Source organism: Elaeis guineensis, chromosome 15, assembly GCF_000442705.2.
Source record: "Elaeis guineensis isolate ETL-2024a chromosome 15, EG11, whole genome shotgun sequence".
Taxonomy (NCBI): domain Eukaryota; kingdom Viridiplantae; phylum Streptophyta; class Magnoliopsida; order Arecales; family Arecaceae; genus Elaeis; species Elaeis guineensis.
In genome coordinates this window covers 40,128,784-40,140,655 of record NC_026007.2, presented here as the reverse complement: position 1 = coordinate 40,140,655, position 11,872 = coordinate 40,128,784, and positions in this window count along the sequence as shown.

The following is an 11,872-nucleotide window of genomic DNA, read 5'->3' as shown; positions in this document are numbered from 1 at the left end:
CAAGAAGAACTTAATCAATTTGAAAGAAATAATGTTTGGACCTTAGTAACAAGACCTAAAGATTATTCAATAATTGGCACAAAATGGGTCTTTAGAAACAAATTAGATGAGCATGGAAATGTAATTAGAAATAAAGCAAGACTGGTTGCTAAGGGATAAAATCAAGAAGAAGGAATTGATTTTGATGAAACCTTTGCACCTGTTGCTAGATTAGAAGCCATTAGACTTCTACTTGCTTATGCTTGCTTTATGAAATTCAAACTATTTCAAATGGATGTTAAAAGTACATTTTTAAATGGATATATTTCTGAAGAAGTATATGTAGAACAACCCCCTGGATTTGAAAATCATGCTTTTCCCAATCATGTCTTTAGATTAAATAAAGCTTTATATGGTCTAAAACAAGCACCTAGAGCATGGTATGAAAGGCTAAGCAAATTTTTACTAAATAATAGTTTCTCAAGAGGCAATGTAGATACAACCCTATTTATTAAAAGAAACCAAAATGATATGCTAATTATACAAATTTATGTTGATGACATAATTTTTGGGTCTACTAATGAATCCCTTTGTCAAGACTTTGCTAAGCTTATGCAGGGAGAGTTCGAGATGAGCATGATGGGAGAACTCACCTTCTTCCTCGGACTCCAAATCAAATAATCAAAAGAGGGAATCTCCATCACCCAAAGCAAGTACACCAAGGAACTACTCAAAAGATTTGGAATGGAGAACTGCAAACCAATTGGCACACCAATGAGTCCCTCAAGTAAGCTTGACAAGGATGATGAAGGTAAAAGCGTAGACTTAAAATACTATAGAGGTATGATTGGCTCATTATTATATCTAACTGCAAGTAGGCCTGATATCATGTTTAGTGTTTGCTTATGTGCTAGATATCAATCTAATCCTAAGGAATCTCATTTGAATGCTGTTAAAAGAATCCTTAGATACTTAAATGGTACACAAACTATAGGGTTATGGTACTCTAAGGACTCACAAATTAATTTGTTAGGATATTCAGATGCTGATTTTGCTGGATGTAAATTAGATAGAAAAAGCACAAGTGGAACTTGCCAATTTCTTGGAGTTAACCTAATCTCATGGTTTAGCAAAAAACAAAATTCGGTGGCACTGTCTACGGCTGAGGCCGAATACATTGCAGCCGGAAGTTGTTGTGCTCAAATCTTGTGGATTAAGCAACAACTCGAAGATTTTGGAATCAAACTTAATGAAACACCAATAAGATGTGACAACACAAGTGCCATAAATCTATCTAAAAATCCAATACAACACTCAAGATCCAAACATATTGAAATAAGACATCATTTTATAAGAGAACATGTTCAAAACAAAAATGTAATTCTTGAATATGTTTGCACTGAAAATCAATTAGCTGATATCTTTACAAAGGCCCTTAGTGAGGATAGATTCTGTGAAATTAGGAGAAATCTAGGAATTCTAGATCCATTTGCCTAAAATTTCTCAATTTTCAAAGAATTGATTAGAGCTCAATTTTCAACATCCATCCTGGTCCCAAAAGCTCAGATTTATCACTCTAAAAACTTATCATTGAGCAAAATTCCTTCTCCCAAAATTTCAAATTTTTCTGGAATTTATTTATATTTTTTCTGAATTTTTGAACTTCATGAGTCGACCCCCATGAGTCGACTCAATGGCAAACTTGTAAATCCCACAAACTTCCCACGGGCTCATTGTTTTTAAACGGGAACCTTGTTTGTGAGACGACTCATCTTCTCATCGTCTTCCTTCCGAAAGCCGTTCTTTCCAACTCTTTCTTGCTCCAAAACCAAGGATTTATCTCGAGGCAATTCTCCCTCCTACTCTCCACCAAAAATCGCCTCCTTGGAAAAGAGACTTCTCGTGCTTTCTCGCATTGCTTGGCGCGGTTGGAACATGCCCTAGCACTTCACCGAACTTCCAAAATCCACTTCTTTTCTCCACTAAAATTCCTCTTTACTCTCTTGTGATCCCTCCTCCTCTCAATTCAAGTCTTCTTGTCTGCTACTTTATTGGATATGGCTCCAAAGATGAAGCTTCCCCAAAGAAGGAAATCAATCCGTGAGCCTGAAGAAGTTGTCCGAAAGAAAAGGCATGCTCAGTCTTCAACTGCTCCCACTCCAGTTTCAGTACCTGCTCAAGGTCTCTCTCAATCCTCCATAAGCCCCAGTGTAAATCCTCTTTCTGATAGAAAAGTAGAAACCGGGAAAAATATAGATTTTCGGTTTTTTGAGAAAGAAGGCTTTACTTTTGCTACCAAGATCAAAAATCAAGGATGGGAACTCTATTGCTCTCTTAAGGAAGTCACCTATGTTGACCTTGTTAGAGAGTTCTACCAGAACCTACATTATGGAAACGGGTCAGTGACTTCAACAGTCAAGGGGATTGACATATGCTTGGATTCTAGGATATTGGGAGATATACTTCAGTTGCCTAGTGAAGGATACTCATATATGGAACTCCCAATTAAAGAAGAAGGGATCAGAATTATCTTAGGAGAAACTTTTTCAGGAAGTTTAAACAAATTGGAAGCAAAGCTATTATCCATTGAGATGAGGGTCCTGCATCAGATTGTAACAAAACTCTTCTTTCCTAGGAGTGGTAGGCATGATCTACTATCTGACAGAGATGTATGTGTCATGTTTCATATCATCACTCAGACCCCCCTAAACCTCCCTGCACTTATGATAGAGGCCATGAGAGAAACTTTGAACAGATCCAAGGCACACTTGCCTTATGGTATGGCCCTTACTAGAGTATTTAGGAGGTTTGGAGTTAGCTGTGAGGGGGAGACACCTACCAAACTCTCACATGTGGACACTTTCAACCAACACAGCCTGCACCGAATGGGAATTACAAAGACTGTTGGTGGTTGGATCAAGGGCTCTGAAGAAAGAGCTGAGGAGAGAGCTGAGGAAAGAGCTGAAGACAGAACTGAAGGCAGAGTAGAAGAAGAAGGTCCATCTTCTCCTGTACATGACTTCAGGGAAGCATCACCAGATACCCAGTTCATTCCTGATAATGAGGCTGGCCCTTCTGAGTTTACTAGGATGCCCACACCAGTGTATCAGTCAGAGAGCAGAGCACCTCATTCAGAGTTCAGACTGGCTGACGATCAGATCGAGCATATATCTCAGCGTGTGGCTTCTTTGCTGTCTAGCCAGTGGGGTAGTACTTCTTTTGCACCTGGAGCTACCTCTTCTGATCAGACCATTACTCCCCACATCTCCACTGTGTTTCAGATGATATCAGATCAGTCCATCAGGATCCAGCAGCTTGAGGACACAGTCTGGAGACTTACTGGCAGAGTTCTTGACTTGCAGGGGCAAGTCCTTGCATTGGCGCATCCCCAGCCACAGGAGTCTACTATTGAGGTCACAGACCTCACTGCAGAGGCTGGCAGGCTCAGAGGAGCTCTAGAAGGTGGATATGAATTGCTGAGGAAAGAGATCCGAAGATCGAGTGAGCATGCTACCACCCAGTTCACTGCTCTACTTCAATCTGTTTTCAGAGCACTGAACGTACTTGATTCTATTAGACTCACCCTTTCTGTTCAGTCCCTAGCATCTCAGCGTTCTCAGCCACCCAGTTCATCTCGCTCTCCTGCTCGTGGCAGAGGCAGACGGGGTAGAGGACGCACTTCTGATCCATCATCTCCTCACCCTATATCTGATGACTCCGATCATTGACTTATCTTGATCTTTACTAGATCCTAGGTGTTAGTGTCTTGTTCTAGGATCTATACCTTGGGGCCATGTATTGACATTTAGCTGGTTGAATTTTATGTATTGAAACAATTATGATATTAATGGAATCATCTTTTACCTATATTTCTACCTCTTTGTAATGATATCGATCATATTTTGGTTATATATTTTCTTCTTGTGGAAATATTGTCTTCTCCTTGTTGTTGTTTGCTGTTGATAATTGCTATATTAAGGGGGAGCAAACATCTGTGAAAAACTCTAAAGGGGAAGAAATTAAAGAATGTTTCAGAAAAAGGAAGAGTTAACTATGTTTGATGATGTCAAAAAGGGGGAGAAATTAAACAAAAACAAAAATTGAAATTAAAAAAAAAAAAAAAAAAGCAAAACCCTAAATTATGAGAAAAAGGGGGAGAAATTAAAGAAAAACAAAGATTGAAAGATTAAACCAAACTGAAGAAATTAAACAAAAACAAGAATTGAAAGATTAAACCAAACTGGAGAAATTAAACAAAAACAAGAATTGAAAGATTAAACCAAACTTGAGAAATTAAACAAAAATTGGAAGATTAAAAAAAAATATATTGGGAAACAAATATTGGAGAAATTAAACAAAACTTTGAGAAATTTGGTATCGAAATTTGGTATCAGACAGAAATTAAACAAAAAAACCATCCATCAAAAGCAAAATCATAAGTACAATGCAAATAAGTATTTTTTTTATATGCTCTGATATATTTCAAAATTCAAACTTGCTCTGATACATCTTTTGAAATTTTATTTACCTTGATACAACTTAAGAAATTTGATTTACTATGATACACCCTAAAATTTCTTTTAACTTGCTCTGATACATGATAAAATTTGATCTGATACAGTGCGAAAGTTTCTCTGATATATTATAACATTTGCTCTGATACAGTATGAAATTTTCTCTGACATTTGCTCTAATACAGTGTGAAATTTTCTCTGATATATTATAAAATTTTCTTGCTCTGATACATTGTAAAATCTTTTCTGATATCATTGTAAAAATTATTTTTCTTGCTCTGATACATTGCAAAAGTTATTTATCTTCTCTTGCTCTGATATATCTTAAACTCAAAATGATCTAATACCCTTTTCAAATCTTTAAGAAAATGGACAAACTATTTTTGCATTTATATTACATGCCAAAAGAATCATACTCTTTTCAAGCATATACACCTATAATGGATTCTTTTGAAATTAATGTATTAACATAAATATTTTTATTCAAATGTTTTGTCATCATCAAAAAGGGGGAGATTGTTGCTCCTAGATTGATTTTGATGATTACAAAGCAGATTGAAGGGATACAAATAATTTTAAAATGAAAAAGTCCTTATGCTCTTCAAGGGCAAAATCATAATTTCACTAAAATCCTGATTTGATAGTACCATTTGGTAGAACAAATGATTTGTAAACTATTGGTAAAAATTTCATTGTGTTTGGACTTATATTTTTAAAGTTATGAAGGTTTGAAGTGCATGAGTCGACTCATGAGTCAACTCATGGCACTGTGAGCTGATTGGCACGCAAAAAAATTTCATGGCACGCTGGATTTTTGACTTGGCACGACCTGTGAGTCGACTCATGAGTCGACCCACAAGGCATGAGTCGACTCATGAGTCGACCTCTGCTGATTTGAGCCAAAAAATCCAGAAATCAGACCTTCTGGTCTGTGCAACAGAAGTCGACTCATGAGTCGACTCCTGATGCATGAGTCGACTCATGAGTCGACCCCTGCGATGGAAAATATCAGCAACGGCTATTTTTTTGTCCGTTTTAATTGCCATTTATGCTTCCTAAATTTGCTCTAACGGCTCTTTATCTACCTAAATTGTTTTCTCTTGCTTCTAATGCTATAAAATGCTTGAAATGGTGAAAGAAATTGTAGTTTAAATAGCAGATCAAATTGGAGAGAAAATGAAGAAGATCAATCGGCAGATCAAAGAGAGAAGAACAGAAGAGAGGATCCGAAATTTGCACGAAAAAGCCTGAGATCAACGAAAAATCCAAAAAGAAAAAGAGAGAGGATCCATAATATACCAGAGAGAGTGTGAAAGAGAAAAGCAAGAGCTTTCAAGGAGAGAATTCTTCACGCCTATTGTTTCAACCTTGATTTAGAGATCGTTCAAAGCTTTCAAGAGATCTTCAATCAACAATCAACCTCTTCTCAAGCATTCAAGCGTTCATCCACTTTGAGAAAATCCGAAAAAGGGGTTCTTCATTTGAGTAAAGCTTTTATTGTTATATTCGCTCATTTAAGGAGCTGTTATTGTATTAATCTGTGCTCAAAATTTTCTAACTCTCTGTGAGTTTTTGTTCTTGTTTTTGGAGGATTTCCAAAACAAGGAAAGGTTGATCCGAACCTGAAATCGGAGTGTTTTGGGTTTACTTGTACCCGAGAAATAAGTGATCTAGCTTGGGATAGCTAGTGTCGGAGTTTCCGACGTTTTGTATTCGGGTTGAATACAAAGGATAGTGGATTGAAATTCCCAAGTAGGATCTTGGGGAGTGGATGTAGGTGCAAGGTTAGCACCGAACCACTATAAATCCTTGTGTTTGGGGTATGCTTTATCGCTTTATCTTATTTCTTTATTATATCCTTGCAATACTGCTTTAGGTAATTAATATTGAATTAAAGTCTTTGTTTTGTTCTTCATAAGTAATCTGTTGGGCTTAAAATTTTTTAGAAACCCAATTCACCCCCCCTCTTGGGTTGCATAGCTGGGCAACACTATCTTCCGATAGGTCATGGAATTTCTCTCTCGAAGAGGGATTGTCCGACAACACCTCAAGAGAGAGAGCGTATGGGTAGGATTCCATATGCTTCGACAGTGGGATCTATCATGTACGCTATGACATGTACACGATCAGATGTGGCATACTCACTAGGGGTAGTGAGTAGATACCAATCTGATCCAGGGAAGAATCATTGGAAGGTTGTTAAAACTATCCTAAAGTATTTAAGAAATACTAAGGACCAGTGGCTTGTTTATGGTGAATCGAACTTGAGACTTATAGGGTTTACAAACTCTAGTTTTCAGTCTGATCACGATGACAGCAAAAGTGTGTCGGGATTTATTTTTATCCTTAATGGTGAGGCTATCTGCTGGAAAAGTTCCAAGCAGCACACAGTGACTGATTCAATTTGCGAGGCGGAGTATGTCGCTGCATCAGATGCTACCAAAGAAGCGGTGTGGCTGAGAAAATTCATCACCGAGCTCGGAGTAGCACCCTCCCTTATTGGTCCAGTTCTACTCTACTGTGACAGCTCTGGAGCCATTGCTCAGGCGAAGGAACCAAAGGCACACCAGTGGATGAAACATATTCTGCGTCGCTACCATCTCATCCGAAAATTATGGATCGAGGTGACGTCGATCTTCAGAAGATCGACGGGAAGGAGAACCTGGCTGACCCATTCACTAAAGCTATTGCGGTGAAGGAGTTCGACAACTACAAGTCGAAGATGGATATTAGATACTGCACCGATTGGCTTTAAGCCAAGTGGGAGATTGTTGGGAATAGTGTCCCAAAGTCAATCATCAGTCTATTGACGGTTGTGCTCATTTTTATATTTATACATGAATTATGAATTAATAAAAGTTATTTTGGCATTTTTCATCACAAAATATTTTATCTTCTAATGAACTCCTATGTTGTGGTGAAGTCCTTAGGACTATTTAGACTCGACAAAGGAGGATTTGTCGTTTAGTCCTTAAATCTGTTCGTGATCAAATGATACGTTATTACCAAGGACGACAACGTTTATCAAGCATAGGTCGTTGTGTGCCATATAGATTGGTTGTCCTCTTAACCAATGAGTGTGGAGACACTGGTATGGCATACAGGTGAGATGTAAGGGTACATCTGCACTGAACGTGACTGACTCCGAAGCTATTTCTGCTGTCAAAATTTGCTTTGATGAAATATGGGTATAAATATCCCTCCGACCTGAGACCGCCATGGTGACTTGCAAGCAACTCACTACACTTAGGCACTGGACTACCTGAATTTTTAATTCAGTGACGAAAGGCTGCTGGGTGTAGTCAAGTACTTGACTTGTCGGTGCATGTGTCAAGATGGGATTGACCACTCCAGTTTAGGAGCTGTGTACAGTCATGTTTCAATTTAGCAAAACCTTGGCCAGGGTAGTCTTTGTGAGGAGTCACAGGACTGTTTGAGTTGAACACGATTCGGATGATCTGATCAGGGTTGACAGTTTAACCCTGAGTCATCCTAAACACAGGGGTCAAAAGGATGAATTATACAGTAACCATATTCACGTAGGTTTTGAGTGTTACGATTGCGACCATTCGACCTATTCGATCGTCGAGTACCATTGCTAGATGGTCACTTCGATTAGTACAGAAATTGATTCCTGTGCTACCGACTTAGGTTCGAACCTATAGGGTCACACACATTAGAGGTTCCTATCTGATCTGATGGCTGATGTAGAATCCTACATATTTGGGACTCAGTGATCGAGAATCAAGATTCTCTGATCACGAGTTTCACACATTATGGGTACCGGGGTCAAGAGTCCCACTGGTTGGGATTTTTCGATCAGAGTTACATATCGATGAATTCTGATGCCTGATTGCCCATCAGATTTGGACTCAGTATTTATGAGAGGTTTAATTAGTGATTTGATCATTAATTAACTCAATTTGATTGATTAATTATTTTTGGATCAAGTCCAATTGAATTGGATTCAGTTGGGTTTGACCCGATTAGGTTAAGAGTTGACCTAATCGTCGAGATGGTTTGGTCCTTGATTTGATCAGGGGTTGGGCTTAGTCAATTTCTAATTTGATTAAGATTTTATTAAGTCTAATTAAGTTAGGTTTAAATTAGTCTAATTGGACCTAACTTATTTGGTTCAATTAGGTTGGTTTAAATAATTAAACCACCTTGACCCAATCTCCATGCGCCACCTCACTTCCATTGCACCCATTTAGATTCATGAGAAGGAACATCTCATGAATTTTTTTCTCACGCCAAGCCCTCTCCATGCCCTACTTTAATGTCCCAAATGGATGGATAAGGATGTTTGGTTGGCCATTCAAATTTAAAATAAAGTTTGAATTTGAATGGGCAATCAATCTTTGCACCTTATCCCTTTTTTTACGTCCCATTTATTACATGAGAAAAAGTCTCTCATGAAATCACTCCATGCATAATTTAAGCCACACTTCACGCCTTTAGTGGATAAGGGATGAGTTGGTGTCCATTTGAATTCAAAATTTGATTTGAATTCAAATATGCAATTACTCATCTTTATCCTTTCTTTTGGATAAGACGTTTGAAGTTGTTATAAAAGGAGGAGAAGAGTGGGGCATGCAAAAAAAAGATTTTTGGAGAAAAATTCTGGGGTGTGAGAAGTCTTGTGTGTGAGAAGGAAGTCTATATCCTTCCAAGAGAAAAAGAAAGAAAAGAAAGAAAAGTGGGTGCAAGATTTCTGGTGAATTCTCTAGAGTTTTAACCTGGGGTTCGAGAAGTGAGAAAGTGAGCTACGAGTGTTGTGAGCCCACAAAATCTTAGAGAGATCTTCAACATCCTCTCAAGCATGTTTGTTGATGATTCAGAGCATCCGAAGAATCGACAGACATCGATCGAAGGAGTTCGATCAGCATCCACCGTCAAAAGGGCTCTACAACGAGCTAGCACTCGTAAGGAGTCGATCAGACCGAAAGCTTCATGTGGATAATCCACAGAGGTCAGACACAATATGTGATTGTGTCGCAATGATCAGACTCTCCTGACGGTGATCAGATTGCGGCGATCTACTATCCGCATAAAGGTATTGTGTTCTGAACACATTACAGTAAAGTATTTACTGTTCGAATTTGAATTCAAATTTAAATGAATGCATGCTATATATCATATTTAGATCTTAGTGTAGGATATTTATGTTAATTAATTAGATTAATTAATATTTTTTTGCTGTAAAATTGTAATTTTGAAAAAGTTTTAAAATTACCATTTTACCCCTGCACTGAATTTTCTCCACATTACGTGGTGCTCCCAAAGCTTATGGGATCAAGACTAAGGCCAAGGTCCAAAGTTGACAAGGTGCTCATGAGATTTTTAGGACTAGTTTGGGTCCTAAGACGAAAGGCTATTAGCCTTTCGGGCCTTGAGGTTCAGGAGACTTGAACCTCAAAGGGCTAACTTGTTTTGGGCTAGATTTGAGTCTTAGGTAGATGAGATTTGTTCAAATCATAGGTGTACATGGGTTTGGATTAGCACAAATCTCATATCAAGTTAGCCAAGGGAGTTTTGTGATTGGATCACATTGACCTTGTATAAATACCTTTGTATTTAGGGTTTGTATGAAGGATTCAATCAATCAAATCATTTTCTCTCAGAATTCTCTCTCTTCCTTTCTTTCCTCCTCTTTCTCTGGTCTTCTCCACACCTTAGAACCAAGAAACTTAGGGTTTCTTGGTCGCCAACCCAAAAGAAAAAGAAAGGAACCAATGCTGCCTCTTTTGCATGCCCCTATTTTGAGCGCCCCCCTCTTGGCCACCCAAGAGGAGTTTGAGGTCCTAATTTTTTTGGTTTTGGAGGCTTCATCAAGTGGGTTCTCACCAAAAAAATTGTTAATAATCTATAGTAAGAGGTCATGTCTCTAAATGGCTCTTAAGACTCACTGATAAGGGAGATTGAGTCCAGTGCTTCCAGGTCTCAAAAGGTGGATTTCAAATCTGGAGAAGGGGATCAAATCGAAGAAAGAAATTCTACCGACAGAATTTACAAGGCTGCTGTAACCAGAAAGGCTGTTCTTCTTCAACATGTTTCATCCCCTTCCAGAGAGTTTTCTTCATGATCTCCTGGTGAGAGGTACTCCACACACCTAAAAATGTGGCACAACAAATCATTAGAAGGTTGTGAAGACAATCCTTAAGTATTTGAGAAATACTAAGGACCAATGGCTTATCTATGGAGACACTGATTTAAAACTTATGGGATATACTAATTTTAATTTTTAGTCAGATCATGATGATAGTAAAAGTATGTCAGGCTATGTATTCATCTTAAATGGATGAGCAATTTATTGAAAGAGTTTCAAGCAACATACTATGGCCGATTCTATACGTGAAGCAGAATACATTGCTGCATCCGATGCTGTAAAAGAGACGATGTGATTGTGAAAGCTCATCACTGAGCTTGGAGTTACATCCTCTATTGATAGTCCTATTCTGCTGTATTATGACAGCACTGGAGTCATAGCTCAAGCAAAAGAATCGAAGTCACACCAGCATACCAAGCACATTCTGTGTCGCTATCACCTTGTACGTGAGATCGTGAATCGAGATAATATCGAGCTTCAGAAGATTGATGGAAAGGAGAACATAGTCTACCCCTTCACTATAGCTCTCGAGATCAAAGAGGTTGATGATCATAAGGAGAAGATGGGTATAAGATACTGTCCCGATTGGCTTTAGTTCAAGTAGGAGTTGTTGAAAAATATATCCCAAAGCTAATTGTTTGGATGATTGTGCTCATTTTATAATATGTATATGAATTATTAATAAATAAATAAAAATTATTTTGATATCTTTCATCACAAAGTTACATCTTTCTTGCTAGATCTCTTGTGTTGTGATGAAATTCTTAGAACTATGAAGTAATTGATAAAGAAGGATTTATCGTATAGTTCTTAAATATGTTCCTGACCAAATGATACATGATTAAAGGATGATGATGTTCATCGAGTAAAGGTCATTGTGTGTCATATGGGTTGGTTGTCCTCTTAACCAAAGAGTGTGAAGACAATAATATGGTATACAGATGAGATGTAAGAGTACATCGTCATTGAGCAAGTAACTCACCTGCTAAGCACTCTGCTATCAAGAGCAGCTCGCAAAGTGTATGAGCATAAATATCTCTTAGACCTAAAATCATCATAGTAACTTATAAGCAACTCACTATACTTTGATGTCAGATTATCTGTATTTCTAATACAGTGATGAAAGACTACTGGGTAAAGTCAAGTACTTACGAAGTCTGTGTGTGGATCAAGATGAAATTGACCCCTCCAGATGTTGCCCAGCTATGCAACCCAAGAGGGGGGGGTGAATTGGGTTTCTAAAAATTTTAAGCCCAACAGATAACTTATG